Here is a 13,658-nt window from a genome sequence, read left to right as displayed (position 1 = left end):
AGCATCGACACGGAGACTAACACTACTATTTTGAACCGAGTGCTATCATCTCTCTCCCGAGTGTAAAAGGTATAGTCATTTATTGAGTATGACGTGTATTTCATTACTGTCGATGAGGGTCCTCCAGCTAGCTTAAACAAGTCTTCCGACACACCTTCATTTCCTTACTCACAAGCCTTGGAGTAAATGTGTATCATTATCCACTCTGTAAATGTCCAGTTATGTTCATCTTGCAACCACTTCTCATTTCTTCCTCTTTTTGGGTTTGCCGCATTTATTTATTTTTTGTGGACCTCTATGTATGGTTCTACCTCACAAGCATTATGTAGCACGTAGAGACAAGCTTGTTCTCATGCTTCGCGAGGAACTGAGGAGGGAATACCTGTAGATTTATCTTGTGGCTCTATGTTTACCTTCTTTGTTAAACCAATTGCTTCCACATTAGACAAGTACTCCGAGCAAAATTCCACAGCTTCTTCGGCTATGTAACTTTCCACGATGCAACCCTCCGGCCTATTTCAATTCTTAACATAACCTTTTAGAATCTTCATATACCTTTCGAAAGGGTATATCCACCTCAAGTACACTAGCCCGTAAAGCCTAACTTCATGGACTAAATGTACCGTTAGATGAATCATTATGTCAAAGAATGATGGTGAAAAATACTTCTCTAGCATGCACAAGGTCATCACCAACTCTGATTGTAGTGTATCCAACGTTATTGGATCTACTACCTTAGAACATATGGAGTTGAGAAGTAGCAAAACTTAGTAAGTGCAAATCTGACCTCCTTTGTTAGAATCTCATGCAAAGCAAGTGGCAACAATTGTTTCATCAAAGTATGACAATCATGTATCTTCATGCCAGTCAGCTTCAATTCTTTCACCGACACCAAGTTCTTAAAGTTAGATGAATACCCTTCTGGAACTTTGACAGAAGCAAGCCGTTCACAAAATTTCTTCTTCTCTTGTCTCGATAATGTGTACTTAGCCGGAGGTAATTAAGTGCAGGAATCTCTTTTCTCAAAAGCTAAGTCACCTCTAATGTTCAATTCCATAAGATCCAACCATGCATTGAGGTCGTCCTTAGTTTTACTGGGGATCTCAAGTAGCATGCCAACTATTGACTCATAAATATTATTCTCAATGTGCATGACATCCAAGCAATGACGAATTAACAATGAACTCCAGTATGGAAGATCGAAGAAAATTGACTTTTTCTTCCAAGGTCCGATCATCGGCTTATTATTTGTTCATTTCTTCTTCTCGAAGACCACTTTTGCATTCTTGATCATCTCAAGCACTTGTTTTCCTGTCAAAGGTCTTGGACGAGGTCTTTCTTCTGTTTTACCATTAAAAGTTTTTCTTTGTTTGCGGTATCGATGATTCACAGGCAAGAATCTCCTATGGCCATCGTATAGCATCTTCTTTCCATGTTTCAACCGGATCGAAGATATTTTTGTTATGCAAATAGGACAGCCTATGGAACTTTTAACCGAGTACCCAGATAGGTTTCCATATGTAGGGAAGTCGTTAATAGTCTACATCCACATTTCTCGGAGTACGAACGAATCACCGCGTAAACAAGCATTAACTTCGATCCCACTTTCCCATAATCTACTTAACTCGTCAATTAATGGTGTCAAGTTGGCATCAACGCCAAGTACTGTGTTTGCTGCTAAAACTATACGGATTCATCCCATCAGCCGATAAAGCAAAGCGGACATTCTTATGTTCCACACTAAATTCAGGATTCTCTACATCAAATGTCTTCCACTATGGAGAATCGGCAGGGTGTCATAGAATGTCATTGTTGACCCTCTTATCATGATGCCAAGTTAATTTTTTCGCATGTTTCGAATTTCGATACAATCACTTTAATCTTGGTTCGATCGGAATGTACCATAACACCTTCACCGGCACACCTTTTCTCTCGTTGGACGGTTTCTTACCTTTCTTCCACCTAGACTCGTGGCACACCGGACACTTATCCAAGTCTTCACATTCTTTTCGATATAACACACAATCATTTGAACAGACATGTATTTTCTCATATTCCATCCCCATAGAGCTCGACGTCTTCTTAGCCTCGTACATAGAACCCGACACTTGATTATTATTCAGAAGTGCATCTTTTTGAAATTCTAAGAGTCCTGTGAAACTTGCATTTGACCACCCACCCGACGCCTTCAAGTTCCATAATATAATTAATCCGGACAATTTGGTATACTTCTTACACTCACTATACCATGGTGTCTTCGCATCGTCCATCATCTTCTTAAATAATTCCGGTCGGTGCACAAATTCTTCTTCCATATCATATCAACCATGTTACTTCCATCATCTTCATGATCAATATCAACGTCATTCCTCTCAATTCCCTTAACCGCCGAAGATGAACTTAGAACCTCTTTAGCGTGCCATATCCATGTTTGATAAGTCTGATCTATGCTATATCGGAACAAATAGAATCTAAGATCTTGCATCAATTGTCTTCTAATATTGCAACATTGCACACATGGACAACGAATAATATTCCCTTTCATTGTATTCTTGGCAAAAGAAATAAATTCTTCAACCCTTTCCTTATATTCATTACTCAACCTACTTGCAAACATCAATTTCCTATCCATCGCTACACAAAAAATCAAATAATAAATATCTCACTTACCCAAACACATAAATCATACAATTACTCAAAACAACATATTAAAACCCAACACCCATATTACTCAAAATCATAATACATAAAGAAATTTCATTATCTACATAACAAATTCAAGACAAACAACAAAAATCCAACACCCATATAACTCAAAATCACAAAATTTGAATAAATTTTATCATCTACATAACAAATTCAAGACAAAAACCAAAAACCCAACACTCATATTACTCAAAATCACAAAACCTAAACTAATTTCATCATCAATATAAATAAATTTTATCAAACAACAAACACCCAACATCTATAATACTCAAACCCATAAAATCTAAGCTATTTTCTTCATTTTTTTTTATCAAATTTATACAAAAAAATGAGAAAATTAATGAAATTTACTTGATGTTCTTCGCGGATTTGTGGTCCTTCATGGATTTATGGAGAAAATGGCGGCGAACGGAAGGAAGAAAGAGCCTATTTGAGGTGGCAGCGCTGTCTGGACAGAGAGATTGACAAAATAACTCAGTGAAAGGGCGTTTTGATTTTGGAGTGAATTTTTGCAAAATAGAATTTTTCTAAGTTAAAAATTAGATTCAACGACGGTTTTATAAAAAAAACGTCGACGGGTTTTTGAAAAACCGTCCTCTATAATTATCACGTCAATCATCGTATTTTTAATAGCACATTTGACGACGATTTTGTCCCATCTTTGTCAAAGTAAAATATAGAAATTAGATTAATGTTTAAGCCAAGTTTAACCGTTTTCCCATTCATCACATTTATTGAACTACTATAATCCCTTGGATCCGCACGAGTATTAACTGCAATGAATCTATGACTTGACAGCATTTCATGGTTTTTAATTCTCATTATTAATCCATTCGGCCAAAAAATAAAAATAAAAACTCACTAATCATAATCCTTCACCCCTCAAACATGCAAAGATGAAAAGCTATGATGGGTGATGGTTCACCCAACTGAAGGAACTTCTCTCACCAATTTATTTCAAAAAAAAAAAAAACTTTTCTCACGAACATGTAAAAATAAATAGATAAATAAATAAAAATATGGACCAGCCATTATCTGGGAGACTGGAACCTGGGTCAAAGACTCAAGGGAAGGTTACCAGTGTAAAGGAAATTTTAAAATGTAATGCTTTTTAAGTTATTAGGGTTTGTTTAGTTCGCTGATTTGAATTTTTAATTTGAATTGAGATGTGATTTTATGTGAAAATTTTTTACTTTTGTTAAAAAATTAAATGTGACTATTTTTGATAATTTTTTATTGTAACAAAACTAAAATTTTAAATTCGAATCGGTAAAATAAACAGTGATATATTTACTAAAAATATAAAATAAAAAATAAAAAGAAAGAAAACGAAAGCCACTAAATGTATGATCATAGCCCATAGGAAGCTTTATTACAACTCAACCTATAACATAGATAAATGTACTGGTATACATATATAATATATGAAAGAAGTACCTCGTTGTGGGGTCCATAGTTCGCAACAAATTTCAGGCTCAATAATTACTATATCCAATTGGGAATTAGACCCACTACTATGTTATACTTCTGATGAAGATTTGTTGTGGTGAGCATTCAAAATAATCATTTTAGCATCTTTCATTTTTCTTATATATATATATATGCACATCACGGATTGAACCCGTCAAATATATAAAAACAATAGGTGCATTTAGAACTCATTCTAAAATAATTTTATTTTTTATTTAAAAATAAAAATAAAAACGTTTTCAATTTCAGACAGAAATTATTTTTAAAAATACGTTTGATAATTTTATCAAGAGATTATTTTCAATATAAAAAAACTCATTAATATTTCTCTTTTTCTATCTGCTCGCAAGAGAAGAAAATGAAAACAAAAAATGAAAAACGACTAAAAGTCGTTTTTCATTTCTCTCTCATTTTACATTAAACTAAAAAATCATTTTCATTTCTATTTTTTATCTTTATTGCGCCAAACGCCGTTTTAAAAACGTTTTTATTTTTTCTTTCTTAAAAAATGTGTAAAACAAAAACAGAATCAATTTTAAATACGGCCAATGATTTTTTTTTTTAATCACACAGCATATATTGGTGCAACAATTAATATGCCTTCTCCTTATATTTTCAAATTGAGTTTAAAGTTCGATACTATCAATTAAACTGTGCATTTGACATATATGGTATGAATGAAATTGAACCCATTTTTTTATATAGAATTAAGTCTAGTGATAAAGTTAGAAATCTTTATGAGGGAGAGGGGACTACTAACTACACAGAAATTTTAGAAGGCCATAAGGTTGTATTTTCGATTTTAAAACTTTTTTGTGTATACATAGGTAAAAAGAGTAAAGGAAAAAAAAAGTTAGGAGGGGGGTTTGAGCCCCTTAGGCATCTATTGGCTACGTGCTTGATTAACTCAAATTTTTTCAGTTCTATTGATAGACCCTTTTCTACTATAGAAAAAAGAAACGGCCCTTTTCTTATTGCGTAAAACAATAATACTTTTATTTAAAACATTGAAACAAGGATCCTTAATCGCATTTTTTGTTTATTTCGCTGATTCGAGTTGAGATGTGATTTTATGTGAGAGCTTTTTACTGTAGTAAAAAAGTTAGATGTGATTGTTTGTGAGAGCTTTTTACTGTAGCAAAACTCGAATTCTAAACTCGAATCAGCGAAATGAACGGGGCCTTAGTTAGATGTGATAATTCGTGTCACGTGTTGTATTTATGTCATGTTTTGATAGTTTCTTTTTAAATTTGCAGTCAATCTGAACATGACCCGTGACACAAAATTTTTTAAAAACCGCAACACGAACACGACACGACCACTTTAGGGGTTGACACGACACGACATGAAAATGACTCGTAACACAAATTGACCCGTGAACCCGAAATCCACACGAAAATTGTATATTTTTATTTAATTTTTTACATATTAAAAATAACTTAAAATTCATAACACACTAAAATATAATAACATCTATTATGATATCACAAATTCATAATAAAATTAAAAATATATAATGAAAAATATATGTATTTTTTAGTTTTTTACGAGTTTCGTGTCGTGTTCGGGTTAGGCAGGTCCAACCCGAAATTGACCTGTATTTTTCGTGTCAATTTTAGGTCGACCCAATTCTGACCTGAACCTCTTTTTCTCAACTTTAACTCACAAAATTCGTGTCGTTTTCAAATTGTGTTGTCGTGTCGTGACTCATATTACCGGCCCTACATTTAGTGTCACATGCGCGCGCATATATATATATATGCAAACATGTTATCTTTTATTTTAAAATTTATTAAGAAGATTAAGCAAAATAAAATATTAAGAAGAAAAATTATCACAAAAGTTTAACAACAGTTACGTGAAACTCTTAAGGGACGTTTGATTAGAGGATTCAAACTATGATTTGAATCATGGTTCATGATTTACTATAATATTTTCTCTCATAAAAAATACACGTAAATTAAAAATAATTTTAATTATATAATTTTAATTTATGAACTAAACGTCTTTTTAAACCTTATTTAAAATCAGTACCTCTCCCTCCAACATTTTCTTCCCACCCATTTTTTAACCTTTTTTTTTTTTTGTCAATGACACCCATCTTTTGCTTTTTTTTTTGGAAAACAGCCTTCTTTTTCCTTGTTTGTACTTGTGAGGTTCTAACTTTCAACTACGGGACCCACACCTAAGTCATCCAACAAACCAAACAAGGCCTAAGCCTAAAAGCGGGCGGCACTGGAGGCCAAAATCCAAATCCTCGGCTCTCCCCATTACGTATAAAATAAATTTTATAAATTTATATACAAAAATAGTAGAAAATAGGTTAATATAAAAAATTTAAAAAATATATAGATCAATTTTTAGTTATATAAATTAATATGACATAATTTATTAAGTTATAATTTATAACCAGATAAGTTATGGATAAATTTGTCAAGTTATAGTTCATAGTCAGACAAGTTGTGGACAAAAATTGTGAATTATAGACAATAACTTGTCAAGTTATGGTTCATAACCTAACCAGACAAGTTATGAACAAAAACAGTAATTTAACCTATTTATTAACTTATGTAAACTATTGACCTATTAATTTTAATTCATCTCAAGTCTTGACGTATTTCTCTCTTTCTCTCTTTTATATATATAATATAGGACTTTCTGTAGTGATTTTTGTAAAAATTAACTACCGACAATGTTTTATTTTTAATTATTAAGGGTCCGTTTAGTTAACTTATTTGAGTTTTTAATTCGAGTTAAGATGTGATTTTATGTGAGAACTTTTTACTGTATCAAAAAAGTTAAATGTGACTGTTTCTTAGAATTTTTTACTGTAACAAAACTCAAATCGGTAAAATAAACAGAATCTAAATATATCAAAATGTGTCTGTTTTTATACATTTTTTTAATATAATATGATACAACAGTTAAAAATTAAAATTAACAGATTATGATTTTGTTTATTTTATTAATTTAAATTTTTAATTTAAATTTTATTATAATTAAAAATTTTTATAAAAAATTATATTTTATTTTTTATTATAATAAAAAAAATTTATATAAAATTACATCTTAATTTAAATTAAAAATTCAAATTGAAGATTAAACGAGACTCTATTATCATATATAATCAGAGAAACTCCCTAATGGGTACGAGATCTCGACCTAAAGAGTCGAGACGAAAATGTTTGTGGGTCCGTGACAGCTCCCTTCTGACAAATCACGTTTTCCCATCTTATGCACCTTTTTCCCCCTCCCCCCTAAACCCCAATTTTTTATCTGATATTTAAATAAAAAAAATAGAATATTCAATTTTTTTTTCCTACTGTAATAACAAATACAATTTAACAAAGCGGGAAAGCATCTTAGAACGACACGTCAGCGACGTCATGTGGGACCCACATGACCCCGCCTTTTGTCTCGGAGTCTCTCTTCTAACCGTATGTATGTGATGTGTATCTATCAGAAATGAGAGCCAGAGCCTGCCACTGCGGGACCCACCCCCCCGACAGACAAAACAACTTCCGCTACGCGACAACTGAACCAAAGTAACTGTCTCACATGTTACGGTGTCGCCTGTACGATATTACTGTTATCTCCTCCTTGCCCTTGCGCTTGGTTTTTCATGGAAACGAGGGGTGTTTCTGTAATTATACTGTTTGTATTAAAATTACCAGGTTATCCTGATCCACAACGTGCGCAAATCCATCAGAATGGAAGGGTTTTTATTTTATTTTTATTATTATTTTTTTAATTACAAGGTGAATTTGACTTTGAGCTAGTAGTTAATGTTTATTAATAGTTTATTTACTGTCTTTAATGAAGGACCAAACATATAGTAAATTAGTAATATATAATTTTAAAAAAAGAAAAAGAATATGCTATACAATAATGTAGTTTGTAGCAGTCTATAGGCCCGTTCACTTCATTGATTCGAGTTGAGATGTGATTTTGTGTGAGAACTTTTTACTGTAACAAAAAAGTTAGATGTGACTGTTTCTGAGAACTTTTTACTGTAGCAAAACTCAAATTATAACTCAAATCGGTGAAATAAACGGACAGTATAACTCTCTTTCATGTTTGAACTTAAAAAGAACAACAATACTAATTTACGACACACTAAAAAATAGTATATCTATTTATTATTCATTTGGTTTTGCACTAAGGATAAATAACAACCGCACACGTGACAATTATTAGTATTAATACTATTTTTGTTTTTTTTTCCTTTGACATAACAAATTTATGAGTTATTAATTGGCATTGCCAGTAAACATTTATATTATTGCCTCTTGTGGGTGTTTGAAATTCGTTCAAATTATTGAGCAGATTTTATTTATTTATTTATTTATTTATTTATTTATTTTATGTGTGCCATGCATGAACATTCACTTTTTTTCAATATAAAGGTCCCACAACTGATAGCAATTGGCAAGCCAATGACACTTAGAAAAAAGCCATGCATAGCCTTTGGATAAAAGGATGGCCTAGAGAAGAAAAAGATAAGTAACTTTTCAAAGTCTTCCCACCACTCTAACTGGTTATGAAATGGAATTAGTGAAAGAAATTAGCATCTTTCAACATTTTTTTAAGGTAAAAACAGCTGGATTTCATTAATCAGATAAACATCTTGTCAATTACAATAAAATAATGTTTTTTTTAAGTCTCGTTCATTTTATCGATTTGAGTTTTCAATTTTAAATTTTTACAGTTAAAAACTCTCAAAAATGTCACATCTAATTTTTTTCTGTTACAGTTAAAATTTTTTTAAAAAATATCAAATCTCAATTTAAATTAAAAGTTTAAATTCATAAAGTGAACGAGATCTTAAACCTTTTGACTTTTGGTACTCGGTCCTTTATCTTAAAAATTTGAACAACCGGTTCCACAAGCACCCACTTTTTTTTATTTTTTTATTTTTATATACAATAGGGGATTGACCCGCAACCTCCTATCTAAATGGCTAAAGCCTACCCATCCAAATCCCTAATGCCATTAGACCAAGAACTCTTAGGCCACTTTCTTAATACTTGGATGACTAATGATGGACCCATAAACTTTTATCAGTGTGTGCTAATAATTAAAATAATAATAATAATAAGATAATAAGATTAAACTTTTAGTGTTTTATGGGGGTTACGTGTATATGCTTTTTAAAGAAAAAATAAAGTGACTAAGCTCCACTTGGCTCCTTCCATACTTGGGTCACCATTTTAACATTTTATATAATTAGATCCTCAAACTCCCATTTTCTTTACACTTGAGTCCCCCAAAACTTTTTTTTATGGAAAGGTCCCAAAAACTTCTTGTCTTTGACAATGGTTATTATGTTTTTTTTATTGCAAATTATGATGCCAAAGTACTTAGTCATTAAGGTTATGCTTAATAAGGAAGAGAAACAAAAATGAAAAAAAATTAATCCATTCTACCAAATAATTATAATATAAAATGTCATTCATTAATGATCTTCTTATGCTTATCCGTTAAAATATTAAGTTTTGTTTCTTTTTTTATTTTCAAATATTAAGTTTTGTTTCACTATCAACACTTTTTTAATATTCGAAATAAGTAAAAGAAAAAAAAAATTACACGTCGATGAAATCAAAAGTAATAAATAAGTAATTAAAACCATATCCATATTCTAGAGATATTGTTACTGTAATGGAAAATTTATATGTCACTTATTTTTCTTTGTTGATTTAATGAATTTAAGTTTAAATATTAATAAAAATAGTAATAAAATAGTAATAAAATGGTTGACAGATTATGATTAATGCAAAATGAGATTCAGTTTTGCTCCATAATTTCAAATTGGGGAAGTGTCAAGAAAATGAGAGGTTGGGAGCTCAATTGTTTAAAGTTTTAAAATGGGGACTTAAGTGTAAAATTCGAGAAAGTTAGGAATCTAATTGTTCAAATTTTTAACATAAGTACCCAAGTACCTTGTGTAAAAATGTTTGGGGACTTCATATGAAAAAAAATCTACTAGAAATACACTAATATTTCTTCTAGCCACAACAATCAACACTGAAATATTGCTTCAACATGTATTTTATTTTATTTTTTAAATCTAATGTGAGGGATTAGAAATTTTATGGTAAAATTAGACGTAAAATTACCGTTATGTTATGTCAACAACCACAATTCAACATATATTTTTTATTTTTTATAATAAAAAAACTAATTCAATCTATATATCTATAATATTATTCGTTTGAAGCGTTTTTTGCAATATTTATGCTCGCATCATGACTCTGTGCTTTAGGGTTTATTCATCACACACACCATATATATACTAAAAATTGATTACCGTCATTTTGATCTTTTGATGAGAACAAATTATACAAAATTAGTTAGAAACTAGACTGCATATATATGGGAATCAAATTCTCTGTATATATATATATATACACATAGAAAAATAAGATAATATTGTCATTTATTGTTTTTCACTAATGATGGATGCTTGAATCACTTTTTTTTTTTTTTTTTTTTTTTTTTTTTTTGGCTTCATAGAGTACTGTAGCTAGTTTGTTTTTGTGCAAGCCATGTGGTGAACATGATGGTGGGGTAGGCGAGGGGAAAGAATCTTTCAAGTCCCATAAATGTTAATCATGCTATAAACACATAATTTAAGTGCCATCTTTTCAGTTTTTTAGTTTTTAAGTTGTAGAGATGTTTCTCTGCACTAAAAACAGTATCCACTTGAAGATCAGATTGTGAAAAAAGGCATTGCAGCCATTGGTTTGTAATGGTTCACTTTATTGTGGAGCATATTTTAATTTATCTCTCTTCCCCACAAGTGCATCTGGAATTTGAATGCCACAGGCTAGCTAGTAGTGAACATTCTCCATTATATATATATATATATATTTTTTTTTTTTTGTGATGAAAAGGACCAGTTGATCTTAGGGAAAAAAAAAATCAGAAATACCGCTTAAAATTATAAAAAAATATTACTTATTTCAATCTATTTTAAATTAACAATTATCATTTAATTAAGAGAAAATAAAAAAAAATCACAATGACACTTAATTATTTAAAATCATATAAATAATAGACTTGCTCAAAATCATAACAAATTTAACCATGTACTTTTCTTTTGATTTCTTATATATGCTCATAAAACATGACCTAGAATTTCTATTTCAACTTGAACCCAAGTCCAAGAGTTCCGGAGGTCAAAGTGAGAACCGAAAATGCACACACAGTTTGTAGGGTACTTATCCTTATTATTATTTGCATGCATTTTTAGTTATTACAAATCATTGTAAAATTAATTGTACGTTGAGATTTCAAATAACAATACCGCAAACAAACACAAACGCGCGCGCATATATATATATATATATATATATATTGATTGTAATAGTTCTGTTTCATTCGACCCTGCTACTAAGGTTTCTCAATAATATACCTCACCCTGCTACTAAGGTTTCTCAATCTGAAAATGTAGATGTATATATTCTACATAGCCAATTTGCAATCAATAAACAACCAGCGATGCAAAAAAAAAAAAAAAAAAAAAAAAAATGTTAACTTGTGCAACCTTATATAGATTACTATTGTGTCTTAGCTTATAGCATATACGTTTTCAAGAATAAAAAAATAAAAATGATTTTAAAACGTCGTTTGACACAATTAAAGACAAAAAACGGAAATAAAAATGATTTTTTGATTTAGTGTAAAATGAGAGAAAAATGAAAAATGACTTTGAGTTGTTTTTCATTTTTTATTTTTGTTTTCTCTTCTCTCGAGCAGAGAGAGAGAGACATTAATAAGTTTTTTTATACTGAGAACAATCTCTTGATAAAACTACCAAACACATTTTCAAAAATGATTTCTGTCTGAAATTGAAAACGTTTTCATTTATATTTTTATACAAAAAATAAAATCAGTTTGGAATGAGTTCTAAATGCACCATTTGTGTTTAATCGAAAAACAAGAATATACCTCGCATTTTAATAAATGTTAGAGTTATTCAATGAGTTAATTTTTAATCAAACAAAGCTCATTCTTATGTTTTCCTAATCACACAAAATTCATCCCTAATGTCAAATATTGTTAAAATTAACTTTGTGAAAAGACTTTTTTAGTTTTTATATAGAAACTCTGTGTTTGATTCTAAGGATAACAACTTTGTTGAGTATTAACTAGAACAAAACTTGAAAAAAAAAAATCATAATTTGTCATATTTCCATATGCCCATAAAAATTGAAGATCAAAATTGCTGCTTATAGAATTTCTCTCTTAAGGAATCATCATTTCTTTTATTGGGTATAATTTTGTCTTTCAATTCATTTAATTATTTATGAATCTAAAATTGAGGGTGGATTTTGTTTTAATCGAAATACACAAAGATAACATAATGACATCTTTTAAAACACAAAATCATAATCTTTGCCAAAATGTCGTTGTTGAGGGACATAGTGGTGATCTTGGTGACATCGTCGATGTTCGATTTACTCCTTGATTTTTTTTTGGTACTTGACACTAAAATTGGTGAAGGATTTATGAAATTTAACCTAAATATCAGTGGTGCATTACGTTATTGTTAGGATTGGTGTTTATGAAGCATAATTTCCAATCCCTTATTACATTATGAGAAATAAAATGTCTCATTTTTATTAATAAATAATATTCTTGTTTTGTTCTCTGTTATACTAATATCATGAGTAGGAGCGGACGGCTGGCTCCCTAGGCCACTAGCTCCTCTAAAATTTTGCTCCTCTTTCAAAAGTTTTTACACTTTTTTCCTTTAATTGTCCCTCTGAAATTTTTTTAATTACAACATTTACATGGCATTTTTAAAAAAAAAAAATATCTTAAGTTTTGATTTTTTTAAGTACTCTTAATTCAAATTTTAAATCACTAATAAATCAAAAATCAACTACACTACTATATATCTAAATTCACATATTTTAAACTCTAAACATTATTAATATTAGAATTAAACTCCATTACAAGCTTAGTCTATTTAGAAAAAGAATTAAAAATACAAATATATAAATGAATGAAAGACTATTGTGTTGTATTTTAGTTAAATTTTTAGTTTTATTTATACCCTTTGAAAAAAAAAATTGGCTCCGCCACTGATCATAAATATCCAAAACTTATTGTAAAGTTTTTAATTATACATATGAAGTGTTTTTATGAATATAATATAATTCTGTTTTTGGGTTTATCGGATCAACAATAAGCAAGTGTGTGTGTGTGTGTGTGTTTTTTTTTTTTAAATAAAAATAAAAATGACTAGAAAAGCTGTATGAGCCAAAAAAGCATTGACTGAAAAATGCAATTTATACTACTGCTATCTTGATCATTTGTATGAACTATATAGTATATTTATATTCAATGAAAGACATGATTAAATGCAAGCAGCCCTTATGGTTGATGGGATATATATGGAAAAAGAAACAGGACAGAATAAGATTCTCATATATAATTATATTTTATGACATTTTCTGGCCCTCATTTCTTAA

Source organism: Morus notabilis, unplaced genomic scaffold (genome assembly GCF_000414095.1).
Source record: "Morus notabilis unplaced genomic scaffold, ASM41409v2 Scaffold24, whole genome shotgun sequence".
Lineage (NCBI taxonomy): Eukaryota > Viridiplantae > Streptophyta > Magnoliopsida > Rosales > Moraceae > Morus > Morus notabilis.
Note: the sequence above shows the minus strand (reverse complement) of the source record.